The sequence below is a fragment of the Cnephaeus nilssonii genome (assembly GCF_951640355.1).
Source record: "Cnephaeus nilssonii genome assembly, chromosome: 8".
NCBI lineage: Eukaryota > Metazoa > Chordata > Mammalia > Chiroptera > Vespertilionidae > Cnephaeus > Cnephaeus nilssonii.
Window position 1 is genome coordinate 31767802 of NC_137079.1, and position 20319 is coordinate 31788120.

The following is a 20319-nucleotide window of genomic DNA, read 5'->3' on the forward strand; positions in this document are numbered from 1 at the left end:
TCTCTCCAGCAGTTTTCTACCATCTTCAATATCAATTTTTCCTTCCGCTCCCTATGAATCCCATCATCGTCTAAAGATATTATATTTCCCACCTTAAAAAAACCCAATATAAACCAACCCTCTCCTGACTCAATTTCCCTCCAGCTGCCACCCCATTTATTTGAATTATTTGCTTCTCATTGTAGCAAAACTCTTCAGAAGAGTTGCCTCTACTCTCTGAGTCCAAATTATCTTTACCCATCTATACTCTCAAATACACACAAATCATTCTTTCATGTCCACTTTCACAAAAACTGCTCTTGTCTAGGCCCCCAAAGACCTCCCCAATTCTCAGTGCTCAGGTCACGTGACCCATCAATAGTATTTAGCATATTTGGTTCTTCCCTCTGCTTTGATGTTTCCAGGATACCACACCTTCTCATCTCTCTTTGCACATCACAAGATGTCTCTTTTCAGTCTCCTGGGGTGGCCATATCTCTTCTCCTAGACTTCTTAGAGTTTGAGTGTTCAAGGAAAGCTCTGGCTCTTGGCAGACTTGCATAGGGCCAGCCAGTAGTGTGTGGGTTCTTGACTTTGTTCAGGAAACATTTCACAATGTGAGTCCAGGTGACTATTAGGGAACATTTATTAAAGCTGGGGACAGTAAAACAAGGACTTAGCATAAAAGAAGCATCAGAAGAGCCTACACTCAGCTTTCTTAGCTCTCTGGAGGTCAGCGAAAAGGGGCCTTGGGACCAGGATCAGAGTATTAGGCTGGGACGAGCTGCTGCTGCCCATTGCTCCCCTGGTTGCAAGTCTCTTGGAGTCCCTTAGAGTTTAGGAAATGCATGCCTGTGAGGGAAGAAGTAGGGGAAAAAGAGGGGAAAGAAAATGTTGGGGAATGCTCACCAGAGTGTAACACCTACTGTGTCCCTTGTCTTAAGCCTTTATCTCTCTCTTGCAGGCAAGAATCTTAGGGGAGTGCTGGGCTGACCAGCAGACCCTGAGTGAAGGATGAATGGATTACTCTGACACAAGTTTCTGTGAAAAAGAGGGCTAAGGGACTGCTTGGTTATGCCTCCTTAGGCTGTTTTTGTAACAACAGCTTGAACTAAAATGAACTACCAATATTAGATACTATCAGCAGGGTAAGCATCCTTGAGAAGACACATGCGTCTTGTAATGTCCTTTAAGCAAGGACGTTTTGAAGGCTAAATATAAAGATTCTAGTAAAACACCCGGGGGCTCAGGCTTGTTTGGAAAAGTCAAGGCAGGGTCTGCTGCCTTCGGCAAGGTCTTCCCAGAGGCCCCCGACCTTTCAGAAAAGCCTCCTTACTGACTTTCCAACCAAGTCCCTTGCTTCCCCACAGGGGAGGTCTCAGGAGAGGGTTTCAGCAGAATATTCATCAGTTTTCTAGGTGTGCTCCTTCAGGGTCATAGTCTCATCAATAGTATTGGTAATAGTCTCATCAATTGATTGGTCAGTGTCAGAGCAGGGAGTTATTAGTCATTGCAGCTTGGTCCTGGTGTCACCCACCTGGTTTTTCTGCTTTTCTAGGCCTGGAACTGAAATGCAACTGCGGCCTAGATGTTATCTCTAGGAAGGTGACCTTCTGTATCTGCTGTAAATTGCTCTGCCAGTTTTTTCAGCTGTCTGTCTCAGTTTCCCTATTCCACTTGTCCTGGTTTACTGGCTGATCTCAGCTTCTTCCCTGTTCTGCAAACACACCAGCAATTGCCTGCTTCAGGGGCTGTGCACTGCCTGGCTCCACTGCCTAGAGTACTCTTCCCAGGTATCTTTCAATTCTTTGCCAAAGTCTTACTTTCCCAATGAGACCTATCTAGCTAATCCTGTTTAAAATGATGCCTTGCTGTCATTACTTCTAGTTCCTTTTATTCTGCTCTATAATCATTACCACTCCAAACTCTGCATGCGCAGTGTTTCGAAAAGCCCAAACTCAAAATGTTAGAATTTGGAGTAAGGAAAGGTTTATTGATTGAGAAGGTGCCAACTGAGAAAATGGGGAATCCTAATCCTCAAATCCTTTGTAAGAAAATACAGAGATCAGACTTCTTTTATGTCTAGGTAAGGGAAAATAGTAGGGGATGTTTTTATAAAAACTCAAGCCCTAAGCAGAATTCCTCTCATAATTAGCATGTCTAAAGTGGGAGCTATTCTCCTGGAGGCCATGGGAACAACACAGGCTTAAACAAGATGGGGGTCAAAGACCAGGCATTTCACTCTATTACTTATTTTTTTCTCTTGTATTACTTTATAAAATGATTACCATTTAATTATCTGTTATGTTCAGTATTTATTGTTTACCTTCCTTTGGAGAAAATGTCAACTCTATGAGGGCAGGGAGCTCCATCTATTTTGTTCAGTAGTATTCATCTCAAGAACCTAGAATAGTGCATGGCACACAGTAGATTAAATAAACCAGTCATTGGCATTTGAATGAACACTGAAGGTAGGGGATAAAAGAAGAAAAGGTAAATGCTTAAACTGGAAACAGAGGACTTCTGCATACATTAAATGGAGAAAGAGGTAACAGTGATAGACAATTGAGAAAACCACTCTCCAGTGGTGGAGGATAATGAAGTCCTGGAAGGAGACTCTGGGGTTCAGCAGTATCAAGTTTAGGAGAGAAACTGAGGAACTGAGACTGGACTAGTAGCCCTTAGGTGGGAAGAAGGCACTGTCACTCTTAGAGAATTAAGTGAGGAGCCAAATTGGAGACAGGTGGGCTCTCTAAAGACTGTCACACATTCTGGAAACCAAAACATTTGGAAATGAATACAACTCGGTTATCAGTTTCTAGGAGTGAATTTGTCCTTGTCTACCTCATTTTCTCAGTTTGAGAAATGGGAATCATCTTGGTTTCTTACAGTTTCCAGAGGACATCAGGTTTAAAAGAGATTGACAGAGATGGCAGGGTGTTCCTCCAGGTAAAGAGCTCTATAAACATGGGCTTGTTATGATGATTCAGCAAGTCTATGGGAAGCACAGCTGGCCATACCTGCATTGCAGGCTTGGTTTCGGTTTGACCTATCTCCTTCATTAAAAAGCGTGACAGTCAGCAAAACAGTCTCCATTGCCCTGCATTTGCTTATTTGCATCTTATAATATTCACTGCCCCCCTTTACAATGAAGCTGCCTAGTGATTAACAAGGTTAATATGGAAAAATGACTGATGTGGGGAATGCCTGGCTTTCATTCAGAATGTTCTTAAGCTTTTATTCAAGAAGAATCTTGAGGGTGTAACTAAAAATATTTTTCTTCCTAAAAGCAAAAAGAGGGCAGATTTTTTCCTCGCTTCTTAGTATTGATGCCTCAGGAATATTTTACGTTACGTAAAATGCTACCCTGTTGAGAAGAATTGTGTATTTAAAAATACTGAAATACTGTAACTTTTCCATTTTTTAAAAGTTTTGTTACCATCTGATTGTCAATAACGAATTTCTATTGTTTACCCTCCAATTGAAGATGAAAACGCCAGGAGAAAATTCTCTTTAGCAGAATTTTCTAGGGTTTATATATTATGAGAGAGACATGGAAATTTTCCTCAGCATTTGTCTCTTGTATTAACTCAACAATTTGTTACCAAAAACCTTTGTGCAAGTTGTTTTTTCAATGCCCTGGGCACTTAAGGAAGTGCAAGTCATTGTTTCTGCCTTGGGGGATTTTAATGTGATTGCTGAAATAACATAGAGGAGAAATTAGGGAATAGAGAGAGCATAGGTTACTGGACAAATCAAAGAAGGCTTGGGGGATGGAAATAGTCATTGAATACATATCTGAAAAGCATCCACCCAAACCTGTCTTTTCAAATATGAAGAAACTGAAGCAAAGAGAAAGCTAAGGGGTTTACCCAAAATGAAGGTAGAGTAAATACTCAGCATAGCTCAGTAGAACAATTTTTTTATTAGGTTGTTTTTTTTAAAAAAAACATACTGGAAACTATAGATTGAGAAGAATATTGAAAGGGACAGAAAAAAAGTGGGAAAGGTAATAATCAGTAAACAGTTTAAGGTACAAAAGACCAAATTTGCAGCTTAGGCACCATTTTCCTCTCTGGTCAGAGGGGCTGGAGGAAGGTCTAAGAGAGCAGAGATTTTGATTTTGTAGCCATAGATGGCATTGCTTCATCTTTCAGCAAAGAGAGAGGAGGACAGAGCCGACTCATCCTTTTCCTTCATTTTTTTCTGCCAGTCATCTCCTTGCCCTTTGAATTTTCCCTTCACACCGTTATTATTATTCATATCCTGTCCTTGGTCATTTCACTGCTGTCACCCGAGTCTGGGTTCTCTGCACCCTTTCAGCTCCTAGCTAGACCTGGTTCTTTCTCTAGCTGAATGTAGCCAACCCTCTTTGCACAAGTGCTAGCCAATGTTGATATGTTAGTTGGTTATATCTTTTGTTTTTTCTGGGGGCTTTTTTTCATCGCGGACTTTCCATCACCAGATGTCTGACTATTTCTCCTTTTTGATATTCAGAGTTTTCACCTTGATCAAATTACTATTACCAAACATAGTTCTAATGATGACACTCTCCAGCTCAAAAACAAATAAACAGATAAACAAACACACTCAAAAGAGTTATAACATCAGTGATAAATTTCAGCCTCCTTTACTAGCCCTTCAAAAGCCCTTGCAACTTAGTCTCAAATTCCTTTACCACCTTATCTAATTGACTATATGATTTTTACTCAGTGCAGGGTGAATAAATGACTCTTTGCTGATTATCTTAGGGTACCTCCAATTTGTATTTTTTCTCCTTCCCTTTTGCTCCCCCCCCCCCTTGTCTATTTCTGTCAAAATGCTACCACAATATAAGTGCCAACCTCCCCTTTAGAATCTCTCTGAATCTCTAACCTTCTTCTGAACCAGTATCCATAATACTTGAACCTAGATTGCTTTTAAGTCGCTCCCCACAATCTTCCTGTTTTGGAATCATTTCTGTGCTTGTATATGAATCCGGCCAAAGTATGAACACTTATATACAGACTGTAGACCAAAACTTGTCAAGTTTTTGAAAGTCTGACTAATGAAATAAATGAAAAATTTGCCACTTGTGTGTTCCCGGCATAGTTCCCTATACATAATGAGATTTCTGCTGGAATGTGTTCATATAAGAGGAATTCAGAAGTCATTCTATCCTGTTGTATTGCCATGTATTTAGGTACATATTTATTGAGGAGTAGATATCAGTAATATTTAAAATGGGTTGTAATTTTTTTCTGGATACTTATTTACAAAATGGAAGCTTTTATTTTTTAACTAGAGGCCTGGTGCACGAAAATTCGTGCACTTGGGGTGGGGGGGTCCCTCAGCCCAACCTGCACCCTTTCACAGTCCAGGAACCCTTAGGGGATGTCCAACTGATGGCTTAGGCCTGCTCCCCACAGTCTGGCCTCCCTCTGCAGGAAGCAGCCCCAGTGGGCCTATCTGGGGACTGCAAGTGGCCAGCCCTATGCTGAATTGCCCCACTGCTGCCGCCCTCTGTGGGAGGTGACCAGGCAGGTGATCAGGGGATGGTGCCGGCCCCCATCGCCCCGCCACTGATCACCACCACTCCTCCTCCACCCCATCACCACCCTATCACCGTCCCCTCCCTCTGCCCACTGGTATGTGCCTTGGCTGGCCTGGAGCCACCTGCTCACCAGCCCTGCCCCCCCCACCCAATGGTCATTCTGCCATTCAGTCAATTTGCATATTAAGCTTTTATTATATAGGATGTATTTCAAGATAGAAACAAAAACCTTTTAACTGATTAAAAAAACAACAAAAATTATGTCAAGAGTTTAAATTACATTATGAGAAAAAGCATTTAAAGAACTCATGGCGACTCAAGTTAGCACCCCAACATTTAGATCCACTATTTAAAAGCAGATTTCAGCTATTGGCTTTGCTCTTACCACTAGCAAATAACACTAGTCAAAAAACATGCCAAAAAGAAGCCAATGTTCAGTCACTGGAAATCACCTTTTTCTATGAAGCAATAAAAGAAAAGCTTAAGGGTGAATTTATTCCTCATTTCAGGAACTAGAAATCCAGCTTCAAATATACACAGTAGTTTCAAGCTCTACTGAGCCAGCATTATTCCATTAATTATGGATGACATTATGTTTTAAACAAATACAAATTGTTTTGCCCTCACCTTCAGAACCTCCTGAAGCAAATGTTTGATTCCCAGTGAGAATTATTTTGCACAGCTCAGGTCTGAATTATTAGCAAAGCTGCAGCAATATTATGCCATCCAAAAATATAATCTTGTTTTGTTGCCACCTAACTTCTATTTTATTGTATTCTCTTATTTAGTGGGAAGGAGCAGAGGAGGGGAAGAACACGGTTCTCTCTCCAGTAACTGAAGATGACTCAATAGGTAGGATGATGAGGGAAAATATCTCTAAGCTAAGGATTGTATATATTCTGACATATTTCCCTATTCTGGACTCATGGAAGACATCACTGATGGGTGAACGCTTTTCCACTCAGCCCAAATGCAACTTAATAATTTGTTATTAAGTTACTGTTATGACTTGTCATAGTTACGCTGACTATGCTGAAAGAAAAAGAAAGAATTTGTTAAGACACCTTACTCCAGTTGGCCACTAGCAATTGATGGAAGAGGCTGAACTGGCATCTTAGTTCTAGCTTATCAAAGTCAATAATTCTTTCTTCTGGGTTACTATGGACTTGAATGGGTTGATCTGATCTACTCTATCCTATTTTCCTATGAAGGTTTAAAGTGTTTTGAAACCTTTTCCAGGCCTTCCTTGTTGGACTGGTGTGTGGCGTGTAGATGGTGAGACTCTGTAAGAAGACCACACCTTCTACAACCCAGTGTCTGTTTTCCCAAGTGTTAATTGCTCAGTTTTCCTCCATAGTACCAAACTTCAGGAGGCACTCTAGGGGAAGGTACTTTCTCTGTAGGAATGTGTTATTCCAGCCATTGTTCACATAAGAAATCATAAGATCAGAAGCTTAGTCTGTGAATACAGGATGGGGCCTAGTGCAAGGTCATCCGAAGCGGCTTCTTGTCACTCACCTTCAGGTCTTCTCCACGTGGCTCACAAATCTGTCTTGACTATCTCTACACTAAGAATATGATTTAATGAAAAGGGATACTGGACCTGGAATCAGAAGTCCTAGATTCAAATCCAATGTTTTAAATCTATTGAGAGCTTACTATGTTTAGACATGGGACTTTAGCTTTTTACATTCATTGTCTCATTTAACTTTACAACATTCTTAAATAGCAGATTCAAGGATTAGCTATACTTAATGTATGGAAATGGAAGACAAGAGGCTAAGCAGAATGTCACATGGAGACAATGTAGAAACTATGATATGAATCTAGGTTTAGCCATCTTTGGAGATAATACTCTCAATCAAGATACTAAATTGTCCCTGCCAACTTTGGGACCTTGGACAAATTAAGAAATATTTCAGACTCATGATCATCCCATTTTAGTTTTAATTTTCTAATCTGAAAAAAATGAGTGTGATAATAACTTCAGGGCATCATCATGTTGGCCAAGAGATATGAAGGACCTCTATGAGCATTGATGGCCTATAAGATTATTTGTCCTATAGAATGAAAAGAGTTCAACCGACCAGGAGTTCGACTAACCAGGAGTTCAACCACTTGCTATGATGTGTGCTGACCACCAGGGGGTGGTATGAAATGAAGAAAGGCCCTGGCTGACAGCCGGCAGCCGGGGGGGAAAGAAGGCCTCAGCCAGCAGCCAGAAGGCCCCTATTGGCCCTGATCGCTGGCCAGGCCTAGGGACCCTACCCACACATGAATTTAGTGCACAGGGCCTCTAGTTATTTTTATAAAGGAGGGAGGAGAACACATTTGAAAGTGGGGAATTGGTTAGAAATAACAAAGTGAAGACTTCTCTGTGCCTCTCCTGAGAGCATCCCTACTTCTAACATATAAGTAGCCACAAGAACTGAAGTTTTCTCTTCACCCCTGAGCTTATGCACATGGCTCCATCTGACGGAGAAGCAGTACAGTAGCTCAACTTTCAACAAAGATAAAACTCATACCTATTAGAAAAGAAAATTTTATATCACATACATATGAATACATAAACCAGAAAGGAGGAAGGGAGAAAGGATGTAGAGAGTCTTTGGTTTCATTAAGTAATAGATTCCAATAATAATGGTAATAGATGATGTGAGTCTCAGAAAATTTTATCAGTTCCTTATTGATTACAATGATGGGGAGAAATTTATTCAGTAAGAATTTAGGCTGCAGAAATCCATTTATTTTTAAAATAAAGATTAAAACATACTTATAACACAGAAATGATAAAATTAATACTAATATTATCAGGGCATACAGAAGAAAAAGTAGCAGGTAAGGTTAGGACACAAAAATTACCCCTGCCAACTTTGATCCAAATAGGTGGGAAGTGGGCAGCACATTTTGCTCTGAGCCTCCTAGTAGCCAAGTCAAAGATGAAAACATGATTCATAGTATGATAAAGTTAAACAGACAGCAAATAAACAGCTAGTTAAGTGGAACACATCTTCTTCTGATATATATACATTAAATAGCTTTAATAATACGTTTTAGAAAGGTGGTTCTTAAAAAGTCCATCAGTGGTGAAGGCCTGGCAAAGGGTGTGGGCTGGATGGGGGTGGGGAAGTGGGGGGAAAAATAGGGAATATCTGTAATAATGTCAACAATAAAAAATAAATTTAAAAAGTCCATCAGTGCTGTTCCATGAAAAATCAGAGCAATGTGGTCCCTCTGATGGTGTGACTAGATTCAAGTAGAGAACTATAGATACAGATTTCCATCATCTCAGAGAAGTGATTGGAGGGGGTCATAGCCTATTCCTCTTTACCTGGTGGATGAGAAGTTGGGAGGCAGAGGGGAGCCCTGACTGCAAAATTCAGGACCAAAACACTCAGGATTTGGAGACCCTGATGTAGGTCAGAGCCTGAGCCACAGCTGCAAAGGTGATCTGCTACTGAAGTCATGCTGCTCTGCAGGATTGTATTCCTCAAGGGCCATTTGGAGATGGGTATGGAGACTGACCCTGAACTGATTTCAGGTACAAAAGGAAGCTTTGGGAAAACAATCATAAAGCTCCTGCAGCCAAGGCTGCCACTCTTCCCTATAATTTCTATATATAAAAAGCCAGTGACTGGAACACCATAATGACCAGAATGACTGGTGACTATGATGCCCACTGTGGCCAGTGAACTGACCCAATTGGGGGGTGGGGCTGGCCGGTCAACCTCCTACGGCCCCTCCCCGCAGCCAGTTCTGCCCCCGATTGGCCCTCCCAATCCAATCAGGGGCAGGGCTGACCAGCCAACCTTCCGAGGTCCCTCTCCCCAGCCACCATGCCCCTGATTGGACTCGCCCACCTGGATCAAGGGCGGGGCAGCTGGCCAACCACTATGGCCCTTCCCCCAGCTGGCCTCACCCCTGATCACCCCCCACCCCAATGGGGGGGGCGGCTGGCCCACCTCCTGCAGCCCCTCCCACCAGCTGCCCCAGCCCTGATCAGGTCTGATAAGGGTGGGCCAGCTGGCCAACCTCCTGCTGTCTCCTTCTCCTGACAGGCCTGGCCCTGATCCGCTGATTGGGGCCGGGCTGGCCAGACCTCACCCGTGCACGAATTCATAAACTGGGCCTCTAGTCTTCCATAACCTATTGGCTAGTTAGGCTTCTTAACTAATAAACTGTTCATTCAACTATTCCAGAAGTGTTTTTTGAATCCCCTTTGTCCCAGGAACCAAGCTAAGTGTTTGGTCTGAGATCATCCCTAACTTACTGGAGCTTATATTGTCTCAAAGAAACTTGACACAATAGGTGATGCTATCAGATCAAAAAGCACAGGATGCCAGAGAGCAGAGAGGGCTAAGGAAGGTTTCCCAGGGCAAAGTCGTTTAAGGTGAGTAAGAATTTGTTAAGTGAAAGCAGTAATGATAGATGTAGAAGAAGAGTGTGACAGGCAGAAGGCTAGAAGGAGTACTAATATGCTATGTCTGTGGAAGTGAAAGGATTCTACTATGCCTAGGAGATGAAGGAATAGGGAAAAGGATGGTTAACATGGAGAATTTCAGTAATGGAAAGAAAGAAAAGTATAAGAAAGGAAACAGAAAACAAGATAATTTATTCAGGGCGGGGCAAAAGTAGGTTTATAACTGTGAATATGCAAGACAGAGTTCACTGTTGTATTATTATTTATTAACTATTGTATTATTTTCCATACAAACAACTGTAAACCTGATATGTTGGTCCTATTTTATAAAAATTAATGGCAGTGGCTTGAAAAGCCTTATTAAAAATAAACCCTCTGAGATTTTACATATGTAAAATAGTAATCTCCAACCATATGTTACTAAGTCTAAAAATAGATAAATGGAAAACATATACCTGGGAAAATGCAAAGAGGGAGGCAGGATGGCAGGAAGGAAGGAAGGAAGAGAGAAAGAAAGGAAAAGAAAATGAATAGGTGCAAATATAATTCAGTCAAGGTATAATTCAAGGTACACATTAAACAAAGAAAACATAGGCTTGAAAAATGCAAATATAACATGAAAATAAAATGTCACAGATGTTGCAAATATCTTGTTTCTTTCCTCTTATCCTGCCAGATGGAGTAGGGCTCAGTTTATAGCAATCTATTTGATGTTCTGATTGTATTGAATTATGGTGAAGACAGTTTGGGATAGTTCTGTATCATATCTATAGATTTTCACACAGAGAAGATGGTTAAAGGAAGAGATGAGTAAAGATACTTTTAAAGAGTACAATGAAGTCAAAAGGCTTCCTTATATTAGCCACAGGATTTAGAAATGCTTTAGGGACTCAAGTGAAGAGCAATGCAAGTTGATTTGAGGGGCACCATGCCTTTTCCTATAGGACTCTTTTGGGGAAACTTTGATCACTGTGGATGTAATGAACTGGTAGCCAAGGTAATAACCTTGAAATCACATGGATGCAGAATGGAAAATTTATGTCTGAAAGAGTATATTGGTTCTTCCTGCCTTAAGATCCTGGCAAACTCTAATCCCTCCCACCTAGTATAATTTTACCATCTCCTGGACCCTGAATTATTGTAAACTGTGTCCACCTTTCAAAACGAAAGATTTGTCTCCAAGTGGGAGAGGCCTTATTTGAACCATTTCCCCCTGGATTGAGTGGTAATAGGTGCTTACTCAGTTTTATATTATGAAAAAGTGTGCTTGAATCAAATGGAGATGATTCACACTAGGAGAACAGAGATGACACTGTGCTAAAGGGGAACATGACAGTGACTCAGTAGCAAACGTGAAAAAGTAGGCACAGTGTAGATGGGATTGATTTGTCACCAACATTCCAGCTCACAGTGTCCCGGTTGGGTACATTCGCAAACACAGCTCCAAAAAGATGACTCTCACTTGTTGACAGGGAGCAGAGCTCAGGCTGGTCAAGGTATTGTGTTCATTTTCTCTACATGAAGAGGGTGTATGGAATAGATAGTAAACAACCAGGTTGGGCAATTAAATTAAGGCAGACTGGTTTTATCCCACTGGGTCATATACCTGGTATGCAATATGGTGGTAGGAAGAAAAAGCAGCCAAGATATCCAGACACTTGGTCTCTGGCACTAGTACCTGTGTGACTCTGGTCTCAGTTTTAACATGTGTCTCTAGGGGTGTAATACATGGACTGGCTCTCATCTCCTGTTCTACTGTCATTATAGATACAGAGCAAGGAGTCTATGCTAGTCCTTTTGTAAGTAAGGTAGGGAATTGTGCTAATGTTATCAAGTGTTGGTTTGATAGCATTTGAGGAATTTCTGGCCTGGAGATCAGAGGTGGGAGCACATTTACAGAGGGCTCAGAAAGAAAACACCTAAAGGTCCCCCCAGGTTTGTACCCAGATGTGGGCTAATACTTCCCACCCAAGAGAAATGACTCCAAAGGGATCCAGAAGGTCATTTGAAGGTGAAGGAGAATGGAGAGGTGCTGCTGTAATCTAAGGAATGCTAAAAATCAACAGCCACCAAGTGAAGCAGGAAGAGACAAAGAAGGATTCTATCAGAGTCTCAAAGCACAGCCCTACTGCCATCTTGATTTGGGATTTCTGGCCTCTAGAATCACGAGACAATAAATTGTTTTAAACCACCCTGTTTGTGGTACTTAAGTACAGTAGCCCTAGGAAACTAATACACCTGCCAATAGGTATAAGGAAAACCTTTTGACTTGGAGTCTTAAGAAATGTTTCTCTGAATCAGAGAAACTGACCAGTGCAGACATGACCTTAATCCTATCTAATAAAAGAGTAATATACAAATTGACCATTACTCCAACCCACAAGATGGCCGCCCCCATGTGGTCAAAGATGGCTGCCCCCATGTGGACACAAGATGGCCACCACAAGATGGCCGGCAGAGGAGGGTAGTTGGGGGCGAACAGGCATGCAGGAGAGGACCGTTGTGGGGGACCCAGGCTTGCAGGGGAGGGCAGTTGGGGGAGACAAGGCCTGCAGGGAAGGGCAGTTGGGGGGGGCAGGCCTGCAAGGGAGGGCAGTTGGGGGCTCTCAGACATGCAGGGGAGGGCAGTTAGGGGTGACCAGGCCTGCAGGGGAGGGCAGTTGGGGGGAACCAGGCCAGCAGGGAAGGGAAGTTAGGGGTGACCAGGCCTGCAGGGGAGGGTAGTTAGGGGTGACCAGGCCTGCAGGGGAAGACAGGGGCAACCAGGCTGGCAAGGGAGGACAGTTAGGGGTGACCAGGCCTGCAGGGGAGAGCAGTTGGGGGGAACCAGGCCTGCAGGGAAGGGCAGTTGGGGGGGAACCAGGTCAGCAGGGGAGAGCAGTTGGGGGCAACCAGGCCTTTAGGGAGGGCATTTGGGAGGAATCAGGCCAGCAGGAGAGAGCAGTTAGGGGTGACCAGGCTGGCAGGGGAGGGAAGTTGGGGGGGACCAGGCCTGCAGAAGAGAGCAATTAGGGGCAACCAGGTCAGCAGGGGAGGGCAGTTAGGGGTGACTGGGCCAGCAGGGGAGGGCAGTAGGGGGGGACCAGGTCTACAGGGGAGGGCAGTTAGGAAAGACATGGTCAGCAGGGGAGGGCAGTTGGGGGCAACCAGGATGGCAATGGAGGGCAGTTAGGGGTTACCAAGCTGGCAGGGAGGGCAGTTAGGGGCAATCGGGTCAGCAGGGGAGCAGTTAGGCGTCAATCAGGCTGGCAGGGGAATGGTTAGGGGGTGATCAGGCTGGCAGGCAGAAGCAGTTATGGACAATCAGGCAGGCAGGCAGGAGAGTGGTTGGAGCCAGCAGTCCTGGACTGTGAGAGGGATGTCCGACTGCCCTCAAGGGGTCTCAGATTGGAGAGGGTGCAGGCTGGGCTGAGGGACAACCCCCCCCCCCCCCCAGTGTACAAATTTCGTGCACTGGGCCTCTAGTGTGTGTGTGTGTGTGTGTGTGTGTGTGTTTGTACGTATATGTGTGTGTATATATGTGTGTGTGTGTGTGTGTGTGTGTGTGTGTGTGTATGTGTATATATATATATATATATATATATATATATATATATATATATATAATGCAAATTAGGCCAGTACTCCATAACAAATCACGACTGAACAGTATGAGGTCCCGCACGCAGGTGAGGCCCAGAGTGGAGACGGAGACAGAGACAGGGGGCCTGCCCGAGCTGGCACAGTGGCTCCAGCGGCCCGGAGCGGACACAGGCAGGGAGGCCGGGGGGTGGGGCCTGGGGAGGAAGTCAGGCGCGGGTCCCAGCCGCCCACGGCACAGGTCCAGCATGACTCCAGCGGCGGTCCGCGGGGTGCCTCCTCACACAGCGGGAGGCGGGTGCCTCCTCGTGTGATTTCAAGCGCTGGGCCTCTAGTCTTATTATAATGTTTGAAAAACGCTTACAGATACTTCATCTGTGAAGAAGAACAAGAAGTCAATATTCAAATATTTTAAGTTTTTTCAAAATGATCCTGTTCGTGAGGAGAATAAAGACATTATCACAGCCTTGACATTTTCACAAAGTTTCAATTTCTAAATGCCATCTGCTTTAAGTCTTGTAAAGATGTAGGAAATTTAAGTGTTAATATGTGTTTTGAAATTGGTCACTTATGAGCAGGAATGCCCTTGGAAAAGTTATACATCTCTGAGTTTCCATTTCATCTCAGGTTAGTGGAAAAAATCAACCCTATTTGTAGTGTATTAGCATCAGCAGAGATATGTGAAGAATTCTTAGAAGAGTGTCCAACATGTATTAAATACACAGTTTTTAAAATCATTGCTTATATTGCTAAGTGCTTTACTCTATAATCTAGTTTAAAATTTGTTTCTCCTTCTTTTGTTTTTTGATGTCTTTATTCTATAATTTGATTCCCTCACAAGATTCCCAGCTGGATTCTTGAAATGATCATTAACATTTGTTATATGATTAGTACTCCTTTTGTATTCTGTTTAATCAACTTTCAGCATCCACATGTTTCCCTTCAAAGAAGACAATTTATATAAATATATAGGATTTATAACTAGAAAAAATTGAAAAAAATTTTTGCTGGCTCTTTCTAGACCAGGAAGGAGAATAAGATGAAGGAGGTACCTGTGGGACAGGACGCCTTAGAAGTAGAGACTCAGATGGCTGACCCCCACCTCCCTAGAAACATGAGCCTGGAGAGCACTAGCGAGTGGCCAGTCATTGCACATCCGACTGAATCTGCGTTCTGGGATGCCACACAAACCTATGAAGACTGAGTATTCCCCAGGCTGGCATGGGTCATCCTTTGAATCTTTATGGCTCCAGCTCTCTAAGAAATCTGGCAGCCAGAGCCCAGCTTAGCCTGTGGGCTTCCTGAGATGCCCATTATGGCGGTCAGGAACCCAGGCCTCTAGGGGTAAAAGGTAGGAGTGCTCCCTCCACACTTGCTGGACCAGTTTCCTACAAGCCCAGATACAGGCTGAAACACAATAAAAGAGAAAAAAAGCAAAGGAAGTTTGAGCTCCATTGAGGTATAAAGCACTTGACAGTATAGAACAATAATTAAAAATAATTTTTTGTTGTTGAATTTATTGAGGTTAATACAATTATATAGGTTTCAGGTGTGTGTGTTTTTCAGTCCTGCTTGTTCAGTTCTTTCTTGAGTATAATAACCCCCTGAATATTCATATGTAACCTTTCTAGTGCTGTATTTAGTGCTTGAGCTTATTCATGCTCTCGCTGTGGGTGCTGGTGACTCACGGTGCCTGTTCCGGGCAACTAATGTTCTTCTCCAAGCCCCCATCCATGCTTACCTTCCATGTATTCTCCATGGAAGGTTTTTCTTGTTGCTCTGTTGTTATGGTGGGGCTATTTCCTCAGGATTTTGAAAAGACATGCACACACTCCTCCCTCCCCACAGGGGACTGGGCCAGCTGAGCCTTCAGTGCCCTCCCTCCACATTCCTGCTGGTCAGGCTTTGCTGACCTCATCTCTGAGGAGAAGAAAGCTACCACTGCTTCCCAGGGGACCTGGTTGTTATTACAGCTTCCTGCCTCTGCACTCACTTGTGGTAGGCAGAATAAAGTCCTCTCATGCCCCTAAAAAAGTCCATGTCCTAATCCTCAGAAACCGTAACTATGGGCCCTTACATGGCAATAGAGACTTTCGCAGATATGAATTGTTCAGGATCTTAAGATAAGGAGATAATCCTGGATTATTTGGGGTCCTTCTGAGCAAAAGAAGGAGACAGAATATTCAGTGTATCAGTGATGCAATGTGCAAAACACCGGCTGGCTTTGAAGAAGGATGAAGGGACCACGAGCCAAGGAACACAGCAGTCTCCAGAGGCTGCAAAAAGCAAGGGAATGCATTTTCCCAGAAGGAACCAGCCCTGCAGACAGCTTGATGTTAGCCCAGTGAGACCTATTTCAGACTTCCAACCTTTACAAGGGTAAGCTAGTAAATTTCTGCTGTTTTAAGCTACTGAGTCTATGGAATTGGCTGTAGCAGCTACAGGAGACAAATACATATAACTTCACCATCTTTAAATGCTGTATTTCCAGTGGTGTTTTCTTTATAGCTTGTAAAGTATATAGTGTGATGATCTAATTTATTGTGCAAACCAGGACACTTTTTTGAGAGTGAAAGAAGGTGGCATTTATAATTATATGGAAACAATGGGCATGACAGAATATCCTGCTTGAACTATGATGTCCTGTTGTCCTATGAATACATTAAAGAAACATTCCCATATATTAGTTGATTCAACTTTGCATGCTTGGTTATGGTTTATGTGGAGCATTGTGAGGTGAAAGAAACAACAAGCAGATAAGCAGCAAATATGACCTTCTCTTATCACTAAGCCATCTCACTTCAATACAATGACTAAGGGCAGTTTTTGCTTCAAAGATGAGACTTTATCTTTCTCTAAATGGGAACTTCAGATGTTCAGAGGGTCAGGAGAACTGAAAGTAAGATTGATCTTACCATTAAAGGAATCCATAATGAGTCTCACACACACTCCATTGATCTCAATACCTGCATTACTGCAGACTTTACCCACAATGTCAAAGTCTAGCTTTGATACTCCCAACATAAGCCATTCCATCTTAATTTCAAATCTATGTCTGCCACACTCTGACCACTACCTCCCATCTTTCTAGGTCTCCCCCTCAACCTTGTTCTCTGACCCCCCCACTGATACTTGGGTTCCACCTGCAACCACACTCTATTAATCTAGGTTTCATCATCCCTCTGTCTAGTAAGGCCCTCTTTTTGCTCATCTTTAAACATAAATTCCATGCTGATCATAATCCCCATGACCTTAAATACATTTAAGCCCCTTCCCCTCTCTTTTGCTTCATGATACTAACCTGTCAAAACCACAGGTTAACTAGAACTCTCTGCCTAATCCTTGCCTGCAATTTAACCTCTCTTTGGCTGGAAAAAACCAACCACCACACAGCTCTGCTGTTAAATTAATTAAAGGTTATGAACTTCAAGGAGGCCCTTGTTGCCCCTGGCATTTATGTTATTTTTCTCTGGTCCATTTGCTTGTTCACTCACTTGGATGATTGTTTAACATTTTCTCTTCACTCCTAAAGAACCAACTAGGGCCCCTTCCTTATTCTCATCCTTGAATTAATCTAATAAGTATGTTTCACACTTCCATTAATTGCCTCTAACCACATCCCAACATTTTTAATAAAATACTCTGCTTTCTCTACAGGTAAACTTTTTATACTCTTATCTAAGGCCAAACTCCCCATATGTGCATTAGATCACTAAGATATTGTTCCAGCCATTCTCTCCTCTCTCTTATGTCCCCAATATCGCCCTTTCCTGAATAAATTCCATCATCACATTAATATGCTATGGATTTTCTTATCTTAAAAAACAACTGTTATCTCTCTATGCCCATAGACTTTTCTTTAAAAGCAAAAGTCTTCAAAAATGTTGTCTGTATTTACTTCCATTTGCACTCTAACCCAATTCAATATAGATGCTTGCCACACCTTGCAAATATTCTCCTTAAGCCAACGATGGTCTCCTTGTTAGTTCCAGTCATCTGCTGTCATCACTCTTACCTATTCTTCCAAATGTACTTGACAAAGCATATCCCTGCTCCCTCTTTGACACCTTTTCTTCTTTTGTCTTCCAGGGTGGCATACTCCACCTTCTTCTATCTCATTGGTTCCTCCTACTCATATGCTATGCTAATTCCTCTCCTTGCCCCCAACCTCATTACTTCCAAAATCTAGTCCTCATGCTAATCGTTTTTATCTCCATTGATGACAATTCCAGGTACACAGTTTCAGTTACTTGGAGCTTCATTAACTCCATCTTTTACATCCCATGTTAATCCTATTAGGAAAATCTTGGAATAGACATTTAAAATATATCCATAATGTGTGTTTTTTATAATCACTCTTCCTGCTACTACTTGGTCCAAACTTGGTTTATTTTCCTTCCACTAGTTATGAAATAGCAAATGGGCACCCTCATTCCTTGTAGGAGAAAAATCAGGTTCATTCATCTTGAAGAGGATTCTGTGACATTTATTAAAGACAAGCCTGCATATACTCTATGCATCAGAGAAGCTTGCGTAAGTCCATATGGGGATATGTGCAGTGTTGTTTGTAGTAGGAGGAGTTGGAAGAAACCCAGGTGTCCATCACTAGGTGAACAGATAAGTATATTTGATGAAAGCATATGGTTGCACTTTATGCCACAGTGAGAAGCAAAATTTAACAACATGGAGAGATCTTGGAAGTATAGCATTAAGTGAAAAAATAAAACAGGATCTTTAGCACAAAATTATTTATGTGGTTTAAAATCACATTTATACTGCATGTCTTTCAAAAAATACACTTGTATCCAAGGACATTCGATAAACACATTTGAGTTGGTGCCTTGGTATGGAAAGGACTGTGTCTGTAATGAACAATGAGAAGGAAAATAATGAAACAGCATAAAGCAAAAGCGTCCTTGGATACATCAGTAATTACAGCGTGCTGTGACTCACCCAACTCCCTTCACTGATGGGAAAGAGAGAGGAAATTAAAGCAAACAGAAGTTTTAAGAATTATCTGAACCCAGTCTCTGCTTTAAACACAAGCACATTCTATCATATCTAGCATTAACTCAGCTTCAGTCATTCCAGAGAAGATCAACTAGAAACTATAGAGAATCCAATTCTATAAGAAAAGCTGAGTTTTTGCAAAAAGATCTGCTGATGGAACAGGAGTAGACAGGTTTTCTAAAATGTGCTTATAATAAACTAGAGTCCCGCCCTAACCGGTTTGGCTCTGTGGATAGAGCATCGGTCTGTGGTCTGAAAGGTCCCAGGTTCGATTCCGGTCAAGGGCATGTACATTGGTTGTGGGCACATCCCCGATAGGGGGCGTGCAGGAGGCAGCTGGTCGATGTTTCTCTCTCATCGATGTTTCCAGCTTTCTATCCTTCTCCCTTCCTCTCTGTAAAAAATCAATAAAATATATTTTAAAAAAATAAAATAAAATAAACTAGAGTCCCAATGCACATAATTTGTGCACTGGAGGGTGGGGGGGGGTCCCTCAGCCCGACCTGTGCCCTCTCGCAGTCTGGGAGCCCTCGGGGGATGTCTGACTGATGGCTTAGGGAGTGGGCCTAAGCCAGCAGTCGAATATCCTTAGCGCCACCGCCATTGCGCTTGCCAGTTGTGAGCCTGACTCAGGGCATCTGGCTGAGTGGTGCTCCCCCATGGGAGCACACTGACCACCAGGGGGCAGCTCCTGCATTAAGCACCTGCCCCCTGGTGGTCAGTGTGCATCATAGCAACCGGTTGTTCTGCCATTCGGTTGATTTGCATATTAGCTTTTTATTATATAGGATGCTACATGAAAGTACCTGTTGCTTACCACAGACACACACATACACACATGCAAACACATTCAAACATATGCACATACACACCCCAGAACTCTTTAAGGCCTAGAAATAAAAAAACATAAATGAAGTGAACCCAAAGTTCGGTGAAGACAATTACAGAAGCCAATATGCCACAGTTTGAGGACAAACACCAATGCTGGCCACCTAATTCTGGAGATTAATGGGGCCACTTAGGGGAATGAGAGTCTGGGCTTTGAGTATGTTTTCAAAGTCCTAGAGGTGAATTTGAGCCTCTTAAACAAAGCCAGGATGACAGAAAGAACTGCAGCCTTAAGGAAATGATGAGTGAAAATAACCTGCCTGCAAGAGAAAAGGAAGAACACCTCCAAAAGAAAAAAAATAACCTCATCTGAGAATAAGCAGTTGCAAGCTTGGACTCATGTGGATCTAGTTTCAACTGCACACTACCCCACACTCAGGAACCCCCAGGCTGAGGCATCATATGAAAAATTTCCAGGCAGGTGGCATCCAGCATATTTTAAAGCAAATCCCCTGTGGACAAAATTAGCCTCCATTCTGGACTCTAGGAATTTCCACATATTATTACATTTGGCCAAATATTAGCTCACAACAAAAATAAATTACCACACCATAAGGAAACATGTTTCCATCAGGGAGAATAAGCAGAAGGCACAAGTGACCTATTTTAATTCTCAAAGACTTCATGACTCTAAGGATCAGACATGGAATATAAAATGACCAAGAAAATAGAGAGAATATGAGGGAGGGGACACAAGAAGGGTTACAAATTGAAAAATTTTCAGAACTGGTTTAAGTAAGACAATCACATGATATCTTTAAAGGAAAGAGAAAAATAAATGTCAATCTAGATTTCTGTACATGACAAAATGATCTCTCAAGATCAAGAATGAAATAATACTTTTTTTGAAAACAAAAACTGAAAGAATTTACCACCCCAAATCTTTCCTAAAAGTACTTCTGAAGGAGCA